This window comes from Myotis yumanensis, unplaced genomic scaffold, assembly GCF_028538775.1.
Source record: "Myotis yumanensis isolate MYYU_CA2020_CCGP unplaced genomic scaffold, mMyoYum1.0.hap1 SCAF_2, whole genome shotgun sequence".
Taxonomy (NCBI): domain Eukaryota; kingdom Metazoa; phylum Chordata; class Mammalia; order Chiroptera; family Vespertilionidae; genus Myotis; species Myotis yumanensis.
This window is the reverse complement of record NW_027223753.1, coordinates 46,217,306-46,231,239: the sequence shown is the minus strand read 5'-3', so window position 1 is coordinate 46,231,239 and position 13,934 is coordinate 46,217,306.

The following is a 13,934-nucleotide window of genomic DNA, read 5'->3' as shown; positions in this document are numbered from 1 at the left end:
CCAAAGCCCTAACGTTGACTCTTGGGGACACAGAGTTGGGTTCACAGAAGCTTCTTCCCCTCAACCCAGGAGTCAGAATCTGTTGGAAAGGAATGGCCTTGCTCTATATTCCCCAGAAGACCCAGTGGCTCTCACCATGGTGGCCCTGCCCAACTGTGAGGTCGTGTCTGGGGACAGAGGATGAAATGGTGGCCCCTCAGCATGTAGGTCCCCCTGGCACCTGCGAGTGTGACCTTATCTGGGAAAAGGGTCTTCACAGCTGTGACTAATTTAAGGCTCTTTAGATGACATCATCCTGGGACCAACATCAAAGGACAACTGTTTTGTCAGAGACAAAAGAGAAGACAGACACTCAGAGGAGCGGTCATGTGAAGACAGAGGCAGAGATGGAGTTACGCAAGAATCACCTCGAGCACCAGAAGGTGGGAGAGGCACAGAGGACTCTCCCCCGGAGCCTCCAGAGAGACAGTGGCCCTGCTGACAGCTTGATCTTGGACTTCTGGCCTCCAGAACTGCGAGAGAGTCATTTTTGTTGTTTTAAGCCACCCAGTTTGCAGTAATTTGTAACAGCAGCCCTAGGAAATGAATACCTGGTGTCCACCCATGCCGAGAAAAGGCCGGCAGCTTCCTGCATCCTGTTGTGCAGACGTTTATTAAAAGTCTCCTGCCCACTTGCTGGTGCTGGGCTGGGGCCGCGGAGAAGGGATAAAGCATGCCTTGTTAACCACAAAGTGCTCCACGTACACATGTGTATCATTAGCTGTGACGATGACGGATTTTATAGAATCCGACTCTTCAAGTTGGGCTGGGATTTTCAATGTTGTCAGAGCTTAACCTTGAATTTCCCAAGTTCAGGCAGTGATAATACCTAGCTTTATATTAAGCCCTTTGTGCCAGGTTACCGTCTCTCTCTGTTTCCCACGTGTTACTTCACAGAACTCTTATAACAACCAGAGGTACCTGCGACGAAGATCACTACAGAGGGATGTGCAATGTTGAGTTGCAGGGAAGTCAGATGACTTGTCCCAAATTTCACCATAAGTGCGGGAACCAGGCCTGAAACTGGGACCCCCTTACTCACCCACTTGGTCATTTGACCACCAGCCCAGGCCTGTCACTTAACAAGAGCTTAGACACCAAGGACTGAGCCAGGGACAGGGGCCACAGGGATGACAACCAGATAGTCCCCGCCCAGGAGACAGTGGGAGAGAAAAGAATGTAAACAAAGTAGGATAATATGATTGTCCCAGTTCTTCATTAGAGGTAAGAAATGAGTCTAGAAATTGGTGGGAGACTGATATGGACAAGCATGGGTGGCAGCCTGAGCTCAGAGCTGATTCTGCAGGCAAGGGGCGGGCTCTGCAGAAAAGGCCCTAGGCCCTTGGGCAGCAGGGTGTGGGGGAGGGGGCTTCAGGGTGAGCTGAAGGAGTGCAGACAGATCTTTTTTTCACTCCACTTAACTTGCTCTATCAGTATGGTCAGGGGATTCTAGTTCCCAACTCTCTCCTCCCTAGCCTGGCCTGCTCACGTTTATTTCACTCTGGGCCTGGGGGACCCACTGTGCTTTCTCTCCAGGCTCTGCCTACTCCCCTAGCAAGTCCACAACTGGTCAGCTTTCCTTTCAGCTGGGCCCTGAACTCAAGTCTTTTCTAATTGACTGGGTCTCACAAATGGCATTCTCTTTTGTAACTCCCTTTACAGTTCATTCAACCTGGACCAAATTAGCATTCTTCTCAGTCTCCAATTTCCTATTCTCGTCTTATCCCTGGTAACCATCTCTCAGCTGCTATCCAGCTGCACACAAGTGGTCATGGAATAATTCACTGATTTTCATTGCCCACCTTGACTTACAGGGCTCTGTTGGAGACCACGGAGGATGGACATGTCTCCTCCACTTGACAAGGACCTCATCTTTTTGTGTTAACCCAGTGCCCATCCTCCTTCCATCTTTTTTTTTCTTTATTGTTGAAAGTTTTACATATGTCCTCCTTTTCCCCCCATTAACCTTTTCCAGCTCTCTCCTGTCCCCCCTACCCTCTGGCCTTCAACCCCCTCCTCCACATTGTCTGTGTCCACGGGTTATGCAAAAGATGGAAGATGTACATTATTTGTAAAATGATTCTGCCTTTAATGAGCTTGTCATCTAGTCAGGCAGATGGGTACAGGAATGTCTTTCTCATCTGACATCACTGAGGAATAAAACATTTAGATAAATGAATTTTCCAGATAAATTGAACACATTCCTTTAAATACCAAATGACATTTCTATTAGACAGTTTACATGAGAAAATTTAAATTCTTTTATTTCCTTCTTGTATCAGTTAGGAATCTATGTTGCCAGTAGCAGAAAACCCAACCAAAACTGGCTTTAATAATAAAGAGAATTTTCTTATCTGAAAGCTAAGGGTTCACACTTTTAGGTGTATCTTCATCCAGGCTTCAGACAATGTGATTAGGATGCAGTTTCTTTCCATTTGTGACCTCACTGTCCTAAATGTTTATTTCATCCTCAGGCAGCTTTTCCCTTTGAAGTACAAGGTGATGCCAGCAGCCCCCAGGGCTATGCTCTTCCGTAATCATATCGACCAGGAAGAAAAAAGTAAGTATCCCTGGTACCTCTTGTACAAGAAGGAGGCTTATCTTTCCCTGAAGACTCAGAGAAAGTCTCTGATTGGGTTACACACCCATCTCTGAACCAATCTGCAGTAGGGTATTGGGATACTGTGGTTTCTTTGGGCCATTCAGGTCCATTCCTGGGGAGGGACTCAATCATACCCAACACCAGGACTGATTCCTTCACAGGAAGTCAGAGAAGTAGGAAATGATGCTGAGAAGCAGCCAATCAATGTCTTCTACTTTCTTCCTTTCTTTCCCTGCTTCTCTTTCTCACCTCCCTTCATTCTCTCCTCTATGGCAAATTCTGTGCCCAGAGTAGAGGCTACAAACATAAGAAGACATTTCCTGCCCTTGAGGCCCGTTAGGGCTCCTTAGGAAATGACACATGACAAATGAGAGCAATAATTATAGCTATGGATGACTGCTAATAATAGAGAGATGGGAATACAGGGGAAGAAGATGGACAGAATTGTTGGCCTGGGGAGAACACAGAAGGCTTTGCAGAACTGCTAACACTTGAGCTGATTTTGTAGATTGAGTAAGAGGTTCCCAAACAGTCGAGAGGAGACATGACATTCTTATCAGAGGGAGCAGAAAATGCTAATAATGTAAATGGATGTGCAGGGCTGAGGTGGACTCCAAATGGTCCCATATGGGCGGAAGGGAGGTGAGGTGGGACATGGAAGAGCAGGGAGGAAACTAAGATACACGGTATGTATTTGCCATCCATGCACTGGGCGTTGTATGTACACCACCTTATTTAATTCTTATAATAACCCAAAGTGTTATGTGATGGGGTAAACTTATTTACAGGCACGCCTTGTCTTTTGCTCACTTAGCCTCTTTCTCTACTCTCCCTTCTCCTTTCTGAGGATAGAAAAGATAAAAACGGCAGAGACAGATTTCAGCAGGAAAACAATGAGAATAAAAGTATGACCTGGAGGGGCTGTTCTCTGTGAGGAGACACGATGTGTCAGGAATATGTCATGTGGCTGTGGTGAGGACAAGGGGGTGTGGGCATAACCTGATGGAACAGTGAGAACTGGTGAGAAGGTTCTGTTAAAGCAGAAGGTTGAGGGACTCCCAGGGGTTTGGAGTGCTGCAGAAGAGGAGAGGGCAAGAGATTTAATGCATTTCTGTGAATTGAAGTTTGGGGCCATGTATTAGTTATTGATTATTGTGTAAGTCAATAAACTAACTCAAAACTTAGTGGCCTAAGACAACAATAAACATTTATCTCACACAATTTCAGCGGGTCAGGAATTTGGGAGTGGCTTAGGGGGGTGGTTCTGGCTCAGGGTCCATCATGAGGTGGCAGTCAAGGTGTCAGCTTGGCTACAGTCATCTGAGAGTACGAATTCCATGATGGCCCACTCCCAGTGCCATGGGCAGGAGGTCTCAGTTCCTTACCAGATGGACTTCTCCACTGAGTGTCTTCATAACATGGGAACTGGCTTTCCCAGAGGGAGTGGTCTGAGAGAGAGTGAGATGGACACTACAGTGTCAGAAGCCACACAGGCATTGCAACAGTTTCCAATTAGCTTACAGGTCAGCCCTACACAGTGTGGAAAGGGCCTATATGAGGGGGCCATCTGGGAGGCCAGCTATATAGACTTCCTCAATGTTTGAGGAACACTTTGAAGAAAGATGAAATATTTCACTCTGGACTGCATTCATTAAATGCTTTGCTGTTCAGGTAGAAACTGAACAATTTTGAGTCCTGGTTTTATGTACCAATTTTACAGATGGAAGATAATTACCCTAGTTCAGTAGCCATCAAGGATTGGCTGATCTTGGTCCCAACCAAATCCATGTTGCTTCCATAGGCTGAAGCTAAGTTAGGAAAATGTGTTGAGGAGTTCTCAATGACAGTTCAGTAAGTGGATTGCAGAACCTAGGTCTATCTTCTCCCTGAATATGAACTCATTCTATCTATATTATTGTTTCTAATTTTCTTTTTATTGTTTCTTATTCATTTATTTAATGGATATTTATAAAACACGACAACATAAATTCTTCAAGGGAAAGGATTATTTATCATTCATCTTGCCATTCCAACACCAAAAACAACTTTTTGAACATAGTAGGCAATTAATATGTATGTTTATCTACTATTGTTTTAATTTTATTATTAATGGTTCATTATCTTGGGAGAGGTTTCAGTCAGTGTTCTGTAAGGAAAACTGTAAGAAGTAAGAGCTCTAGGTATTTCATGTTGGAAGTGAATTTAAATAGAGAGATAGAGGCCTAGACCACCATTGGAAGGCCCGGGGGCAAGGAGGTAGGGGGCTGCTGTTCACTGTCAGGAATCCGTAAGTGTAGGAATCCCTGTGAGGCTGTCCCCAGGATCTCAGCTGTCAGCAGCCCCCAGTGGATAACTCTCAGGAGGATAACTAGGAATCCCACAACTGCCTCCAGAAAACAATATCTTCTCCTTCTCATGCATCTGCCAAATCTCATGGAATTATCTCCCATTGGCAGAGTCTAGCCAAAGCCCTGATGGTAAAGAATTCTAGGAAATGTAATTTCTAGGGTTTCAACTTCTGTGGTACCAAGGAGAATTTATAAGGGTGGGGAATATTACTGGGCATCAAAAGACATTGTCTGATAAAGACAGGCAGGCTTTCAGATGATCATGGCTGACCTTCAGGGGTCTGGCATGTGCTAATTATCATGTAATATTCTTTGGAGGGCTAACAACTCGAGAGAGACAGCTAAAGTCTGAAAGAGAATGATCTTATTTTTGATAACATTAACTTGTAGCAGTAATTATTATTCAGAATGACAATAACAGCACAGTCATTATGACTATAGTTTCAGAATTTTAAAACCAAGGTGTGAATATCTGGTTTGTGACCTTGCGGGAGTCATTTAACCTCCCTCCTCAATTTCTCCTCTGTAGAATGGGGGTCATAGACTCTCCCTCAGGCTTATTGTGAAGATTAAATGAAGTTAAACATAAAATACTCAGCACAAGGCTGGGACCCAGCAGATATGTAAGAAGTAAAAGCTATTGGTATCCAATACAGTACATTACCATTTATAAGCTACACCAACACATGTGACCTCATGTGGCAAACCCAGTTAGGAAGGGACACAGGAAGAGAAGGGAAAAGGCGTGGAAGACATGAATTCAGGAGAGGGTTTAGAAGGCAATGGGAAAGCCCTGGGTGCAGGCGACCAGGGTCAGGGACTAGAGGGGGAGGTGGCTGGCGGGCCCCGGGGAGAATAGAGGCCTTGGAGTTGGCAAACCCATTTTGTTAAGAATCTCCTTCCAATGTCTCTGTTTAAAAGGGAGGACAGGAAGTACAAACAAGTGCTAAGAGGCTGTAAAGGCTCTGAATGCTAACAACTGAATGCTGACCATGGATTTTGATACTTTTTTTTGCCAAGTATTAAAACAAAATATAAACGCTGAGGCTGCTCTGCCCCAGCTCCATTTAAACTAACAAATGAATAGCAGACTATGGTGTTTACTGGGTCAATTAACTTAGTCTAATTATTTGGGGAATTCATTCTGTGTTTCCCCCCGCCCCCCCACAGATTAATTACAGATGAACTATTTCAACTGATTTTATGATTTTTCCTTTCACTGATTCCACAGAAAGCACGCTCAGACCTTCACAGGCTTCTCTGTGCTGCCTGAGGAGAGCAGGAATTCATGGCCACACTCCGAGAGGGCTGCATCTTGGTCATCAGCACCCCCAAAGCCACCATTTTGGGTGTCCTTCATTTTTTGATATGGGCACTTGATCTTTTGTCACTCTTTTATAAAAAGGAATCAAAGCACTTGTAGAATTTCTTTTGTTGTTGCTATTCCTGTTAATATGTGATACATTCTAACTTAAAGGGTTTGCTATGCAAGCTTGGATTTCAATCAAGTTCACTAGCAACCCTTCATAACCAGATGGCAACCCCTAATCCTGAACAGAAATTATGGAGCTGGTACTGTTAATCACAGCTCTGCCTCTTGTTAACCGTGTATTTGAGTTATCTTGGCCACCTCTGTCCACCTTGGTTTCTTCTTCTGTAAATATGGAATAATCATCCTATTTCCTGGAGTTGTTATGAACATTAAATAGATCATATATAAAGCACACAGTGCAGTATAGTGAATCCTCAGTAAATAATCACTATCACCTTTAATCAGCATCAGTTCCAAGGTCATACAATTAGTCCCAAGGTCATACAATAGACAAATGGCAGAGTCAAGAGTTGACCCCAGATGAGACTAAAAGCCTCTGCTTCTTCCACTTTAGCACTCTGCCTCCCAGTTGAGTGAGAGATTCAAGACGTGGTTATTTCCTAATAGGTGAGTCAGGGAGATAAATAAACATAGAAGAGCAATGAAAGGAAGTGTGTGATAAGTGGCCAAAAAGACTAAGAAAAGGAAGTACTAGGGGAGCACAGAGATGAGGGGAGGCTTCCATTGGGTTTAAAGTGAGATTGGTTAGGCTGACAGGAGGGAAATGGGGGCTTTTTGTTTGCCTTTGTCCTCTTAGCTGACCAATAGGCTGGAGTCAGATCTTTCGTTCAGACTATTTCAGATGTAGATTAAAGTCCTGGCTCTGCATTCATCAGCTGTGTAACCACAGGGACATCACTTCACCTCAGCCCAGGTCTTGGTCTTCAGTTTCATGAAATGGGGGAGTTAGACTGTATAAAGCTCCTCTCAACTCCAATTTGTCCTAGGAGAATGGAGTTCTCTGCTTTTATGTGTCCAGGACATTGTGTACAGTTAGAGGGAAGCAGGGAAGGTGGAGGGAGGGATGCAATATAGGGCTCTAGGGATAGCTCACCTTTACCAAATAGAGGGGGTGCATTCCAGTCTCATAACTGGAAAGAGCCAATGAGAATTATCTGAATCTCTCTGTCTCTCTCTCTGACTGGCTCCTTTGTCTCTTCTTCTTGCTCCACATTTATTCCTCTCTATTGTTTCTCTTTGCTCTTCAGCATACAAAGCACCCAAATGTGCAGCCCCACCCAAATGCCTGCCTTGGCTCCCACCTTTACAGGACTTCATAGAACAGCTACTACAATGTGTGCCCAGTTCCAAAATTTGGGGAAGGAAGTCTGATTGGCATAGCTATTGTCAGGGGATGCGCCTTGGTCTAACCAGCTGGGAGTGAAGGTCCTAGAGTGAAGGCCAGTGCCTCGCCTTAGGTAGGGGCGTGGTAAAGGTCAGGATGGGGAAGCCACTCGGGTACTTGTCCTTCCTGGTGCTGTGCCACATCATTACATCTCTCCCATACTGAGAGCTCCTCATCCATCACTGCATCTCCTGTGTCTAACAAAGGAGCTTAAGAATTCACAGTATTTGTGAACACAGATGACACATAATAAAAACATCTAATGTCCATACGGATCTTTATAGTTCCCATCATAGTTTTCCCACATGTGATCTTATTTGACCCTCGCCACAACTGTAAGCAGTAAGTGTTCTCGTGACTTCCATTTTCTATGAGAAAAAATGAGGCTAGCCCAAGGTCACATTACTAGTAAGTGGTGGAATCAGGATTCACGTTTAAATATTCTGGCTTGAAATTCCAGCATCCAACTAGATGACTGCTCAGGAGCCTTCCGGTCCCAATATTAACCAATCCAAAGATATAGCTATTATTGTGTTTTCAAACACTCCCATATCCCCTTGCTTCTTGGTGATTATTTCCATCTCCTTCTCAATTTTTGCTTTGTATCACGATATGGCAAATAAGGTTTGAACTTTTTTAAAAAAACAAAACAAAACCACAACACATAGGCTCTCATTTTGTCAAAAATACATTGCATCTGAGAGCAGGAAGAGTGGAGAGGAACTAGGAATTTCACAATAAAAAGAGGAAGGCTCATGAAGTGCTGGCTGGCTGCGTCTTTAATGAGAAGCATTAGACTCCATCTGGGACAGGGACTGAGAATCTGGCTGAGGTTTCCAGTATAACTCTAGTCGCAGGCTGCCTCAGGCACCTGCATGAGCGGCCTTCTGTTGTGGAAATGTCAAGAATGCTTTTTATTTCTTTCACTGGCATAGGCCATGCTTTTGGATGACTTGCGAGTGTTTGTGTGAATTTTGACCTTGGCTTTCAGCTTTCATTCTGGGGCGGCAACCCCTGGAGAACTGATCTCCTTAGAGGTGCCTCCATCTAAGAACAATAATAAACATAATGAACATTCAATCATTTATTGATTACCCTACAGTGTGTCAGGCAGTAGTAAACAATTTATATAATAATATTCATTTCATTCTCCAAACAACCCTATGAGATAGTTAATCTCCATTTTCTAAATAAGGCCACTGAGACCCAGAAAAATAAAGCAACATTCCACAGCTAATAAATGACAGAACTGCCGTTTAACCCGGATCTGCTTGGCCACAAATTTCATACTCTTTTAAAAAACATATATATTTTTATTGATTTCAGAGAGGAAGGGAGAGAGAGAGAGAAACATCAACGATGAGAGAGAATCATTGATCTCTCCTGCACGCCCCACACTGGGGATTGAGCCTATACCTGGGCATGTGCCCGGACCGGGAACCAAACTGTGACCTCCTGGCTCCATGCTCAACCACTGAGCCACGCTATCTGGGCAAAGTGCATGCTCTTAATCGTTACTGAGTTTAGGATCTCCTAAGCTTGGGCTGGACATTGAGTGGCAGAAGCTTGGCCTGAACCCAATTTTGCCTTGTTCAAAAGCCTGCACTTAAAAAGAGCACTCTGCATCTATATGCTTTATATATTTGGGTTCTAAGTAAAATGTTATTTTTTGAAATCTCCAACACTAAAAATAATAGTAATCATAATAACTTTGAAACATACTCAACTCCATTGTCATTCAGAACTTCCTCCAATGATCTCTCACCACCACAGCCACCCATTTCCCCTTCCTCCTGGCCGTCAGCTAGACCACCTTTCCCAGGCTCCTGTGGTTATGTGGCCACGTGACAGTTCTGGACAAGAGTCCGGCAGAAGTGACCAGTCCTCACTCTCCCCCTTCCCTGTCTGCCAGCAGGATATCTGCCTCCAAGGGAAACCCCAGGTTGAAAATGGCTGAGGCTCCTTCTCTCTGGGCCCCTGAAAGACTGTGTGAAGCAGAGCAATCATCGCCATGCCCTCCACCAGGTAGGCTTTGTTCGAGCTAGAAAGAAACTTCTCATTTGTTAAGTCACTGAGATCCATTAGTTAATACACACTGAATCCTCTCCTGCTGGAATCTGTGGGTGTAAATAAAAGGCTCCTGCCTGAACCAGGGCTTGCTTCACAGGAGGCTCAGACCATAATATTCTGATGCTGGGTGCATCACCTCATTTACCTGTACATCAAGATTCAGGACACGTTGACTGCCACCATCCCAACCCTGTTACCAGATAGTATTTGTTTTCTATTTACTGCCAACGTGGATAACTACAAGGGCCTCTCTCCACTCTTACACAGAGGGGACCATTTAGCCATTTCCCACATCTTTATTCTTCTTTGTCTATGTCTCATTTTCCACCATCAGAGCTCTTGAGTTAGAGTGTGGCAGCGGGTACCCCATTACTTAAAAAATTCCTCAGAGAGCTTTAAGATCCTTTAGTCTGAGTCCTTTGTTTTCCTATTGACAGAGCAGAAATGCAGTCACCTGCCTAGGGAAACACTACAGTTAGTGGCAAAGGTGGTAAGAGAACCCAGGGCCAGGACTGGGGGGAGGTGAGCAAGGAACCTGGGTGCACAATTTACTGAGGCTCCCCCTCTCCCTCTCCCTTCTGCCAGCCTATGAGACCCTCTGAGATCTCCTTCCTTTTCTATAAGAAATAGCCACAGCTGGGTAGCTTGCTCAGCCTGCTTCCCACTCCGAGAAACTCAAGCACAAAGAGACTTCATTTGAGTTGTCTCAGTCTGTCTTACCGCCCTTATAGTCTTTGTACTGGATTACAGTTCACTCCTTTAGGCAAAAGCTACCCCCAACATTCTTTCTAAGACGAGTGGCCTCTTTTTCCTGACCCACTCATGGAGGAGGCTTCTGTGAGGCTGCAGCCTGAGGATTCTCAAACGCTCTTTTGTTTAGCAGACAGGTTTTACTTACTAGGTTTAAAGGAAACCTCAGTCTTCCCATGTTTCTCCTTGTTGTCACCCACTGCCACACTCACACACTTCTGACACCAGACCCGAGGGGTTCTCACCACACATCAGCCGGTGTCTGATAATTTACAGGCGTACAGTAAGTCCTCACTTAATGTCGTTGATAAGTTCTGCAACTTTAAGTGAAACGACATACTATAACGAAACCGATTTCACTATAGGCTATTGATATGAACAAGAGCTAAGTTCCTATGGCATCTGAACAATGTTGCAACAATATGACATGGAAATAAATAAGTTGAGGACCCGCTGTACCTCAAAGACATTGTGAGTTCAGTTCCGGACCACCACAATAAAGCGACTATCACAATAAAGTGAGTCACATGAAATTTTTGGTTTTCTAGCAAATATAAGAGTTATGTTTATACTATACGGTACTCTGTTAAGTGTGCAATAGCATGATGTTTAAAAAACAATGTTCATACCTTGATTAAAAAATATGTTATTGCTAACCATCATCTGAGTTTTCAGAGAGTCATAATCTTTTTGCTGGGGGAGGGTCTTACCTTCAATTTGTAATAAAAAGGCAATATCCGTGAGGAGCAATAAAGTGAAGCGCAATAAAACAAGGTATGCTTATAACTCAATTCTGACACTGTCTACCCAGAGACAGTGATGGATCCCACAGGATAAGGGTTCAGTCCCACAAGGTTGGCCCCCTAACATTTCAGATGCCAATCACAAGTTCTATCTTGGCTACATATTGGAGGTTCCCAGGACCACCTCCATTTGGATTTGATGGTTTGCTATCGTGGCTCATGGAACTCGGAAAAACACATTTATCCATTTATTAAAGGACACGATAAAGGATACAGATGAAGAGAGACATAGGGCCAGGTCTGGGGGGGTCCTGAGCTCAGGAGCTTCTGTCCTGTGGAGTTGGGGTGTGTCACCCTCCTAGTGGGGATGTATTCACCCACCTGGGAGCTCTCTGAATCCTGTACTATTGGATTTTCTGGAGGCTTCTTCACTGATCATGATAGGCATTAACTCCATTTGCAGTCCTTTTCCCCTCCCTGGAGGATGGGGCTGAAAATTCCAAGTTTCTAGTTGTGACTTGGTCTTTCCGGCGATCAACCCCCACCCAGGGACCCACCAAGAGTCACCTCATTAGAACCAAAGACACTGCTATCGCCCCGGAAACTCCGAGGGTTTTAGAAACTTGGTGTCAGGAACTGGGTCAGAGACCAAGTACAGAACAAAAGATGTTCCTAGTGTTCTGATCACTTAGAAAACCACAAGGCTTTTAGGAGCTCTGTGCCAGGAACCCGGGGCAGAGAGCAGCATACAGTATTTTTTCTATTATTCCACATTAGGTATTACCTGAAATTAAATGTTTCAGAAGTCTTAACAAAGAGTCTTACAGGCCTATCCTTGATTTGTTCTTTGCCCTGAGCAATGTTTTACTTTAAGCCCTAGTGCCTCCCTGGAGAGTCTAAAAATGTTAAATCATTTTATTTCCCAATCTAGGAAGTCCTCTACATTTCCTTTCAATTCTGTTTGCAAACAGAACAACCTTCTTTAGCTTATCTCTGCAGCAGCTGAAAGAGCCCATCTCATACTCTCAGCATCCGTTTGCAGATCTCTTTCATCAGATCCACAAATTTGCTAGCTCTTTTCTGTCTTTCAGGTCCCTGTAGGCAACATTTGGTCAATTGTTTTGCTGCTACATAACTTGGGCCACTGTTTCTCCAGCCGGCCATGGTCGCTTCCTCAGTGTCCATTCATGGCATCCCCACTTTCTCAGCCTTTGCTAACAGTTTCCTTATCACTTTTCCAGCTTCTTGTTGTCCAATCTCACTGCCAACGCCAAACTTTGCTCTAAGTTTCTGTTAGAGCTGCATCCCACTTCTGGTACTAATATATGCATCAGTTATCTACTGTCATATGACAAACCACCCAGAAAACTTACTGGCTTAAAAAAATTATTTTTTTTTTTAATTTTGAAATTTATTTTGGAAGGTTCTGTGGCTTGGCTGAGTGGTTTTCCTGATCTGGGCTTGCTGGAGGAAGGCTGGAGGGTCCCTGGCGGCCCAGTCACATATCCGGTGATGAGGAAGAAAAGCAGGGCTCCTGGCCGTGCACCTCCAGCATGGAGCATGCTCACCCAGGCTTCTTCACACAACACTGGGTTCCAAAAGCAGCTACGGAGAGCAAGCCCTTTTCCATGACCTGTTTGCATTTCATTTGTTAATTAGTTCCCCAGTGGCCAAAGCAAGTCATTTGACCAAACCCAGATTCAAGGAGTGGAGAAATGGACTTGATGATAGAACCTACAAAATATGTGGCCATTCTAAAAATGTATGGCATAGTGTAAGCATTGTTTTGTGGAATTATTTCACGCAAGTTTAGGGGACTGATGGATAATTTGATGTGTCAACTTGACTGGGCCAAGGAATTCACAGCTCTTTGGTCAAACGTTATGCTGCGTGTCTGTGACAGTGTATCTGGATGAGACTCACACTGGACTTGGTAGCCCGAGTAAAGCTGATTGCCTTCCTAATGTGGGTGCGCCTCATCCAATCAATGGGAGAGCTGAACAGAAAGAAAGGCTGCATGGTGGGATTCTGCCTGATTTTGAGCTGGGACATAGGTTTTCTTCTGCCCTCAGATTGGAACTTGCACTGTCGGCTCTCCTGGGGCTCAAGCATGCCAACTGCAGATTTGTGGACATCTCAGCCTTCATAATTGTATGAGCCAATTTGTTTTTATAAATCCCTTTATAAATATAAATCTATATATACAAAAGGCTAATATGCAAAGTGTCCTCCCTAATTCATTGTTTCTCTGGGAGATCCCAACTACACACAGCCAGTATTCCTGGAGTAGTGGGATGGGCCTGAGGAATCACCATTGTATCTACTAGTAACACTGATCAAGTGATTATTATACTCTAGGTACTGTTCTAAGTGCTTTACTTCTATCAACTCATTTAATTATTGTAAAAATCATACAGGGTAGGCATTTTTATTGTACACACTTATAAAACATAAACTAGAGATACAGAGAAGGTAAGTAACTTGCCCAAGGACACACAGCCAACAATGACAGGACTGGGTTTGCACCCAGGCAGAACTTGTGAGCTACATTTTACTACCTTTCTAAGAAGAAAAGGAAGCGGTGGGAGAAGAAGTAAGAGATGGAGGAAAGCAGCTAATGGATGATGTGAAAGAGGTCTCCTGGCCACAGATCACACTGAATCTT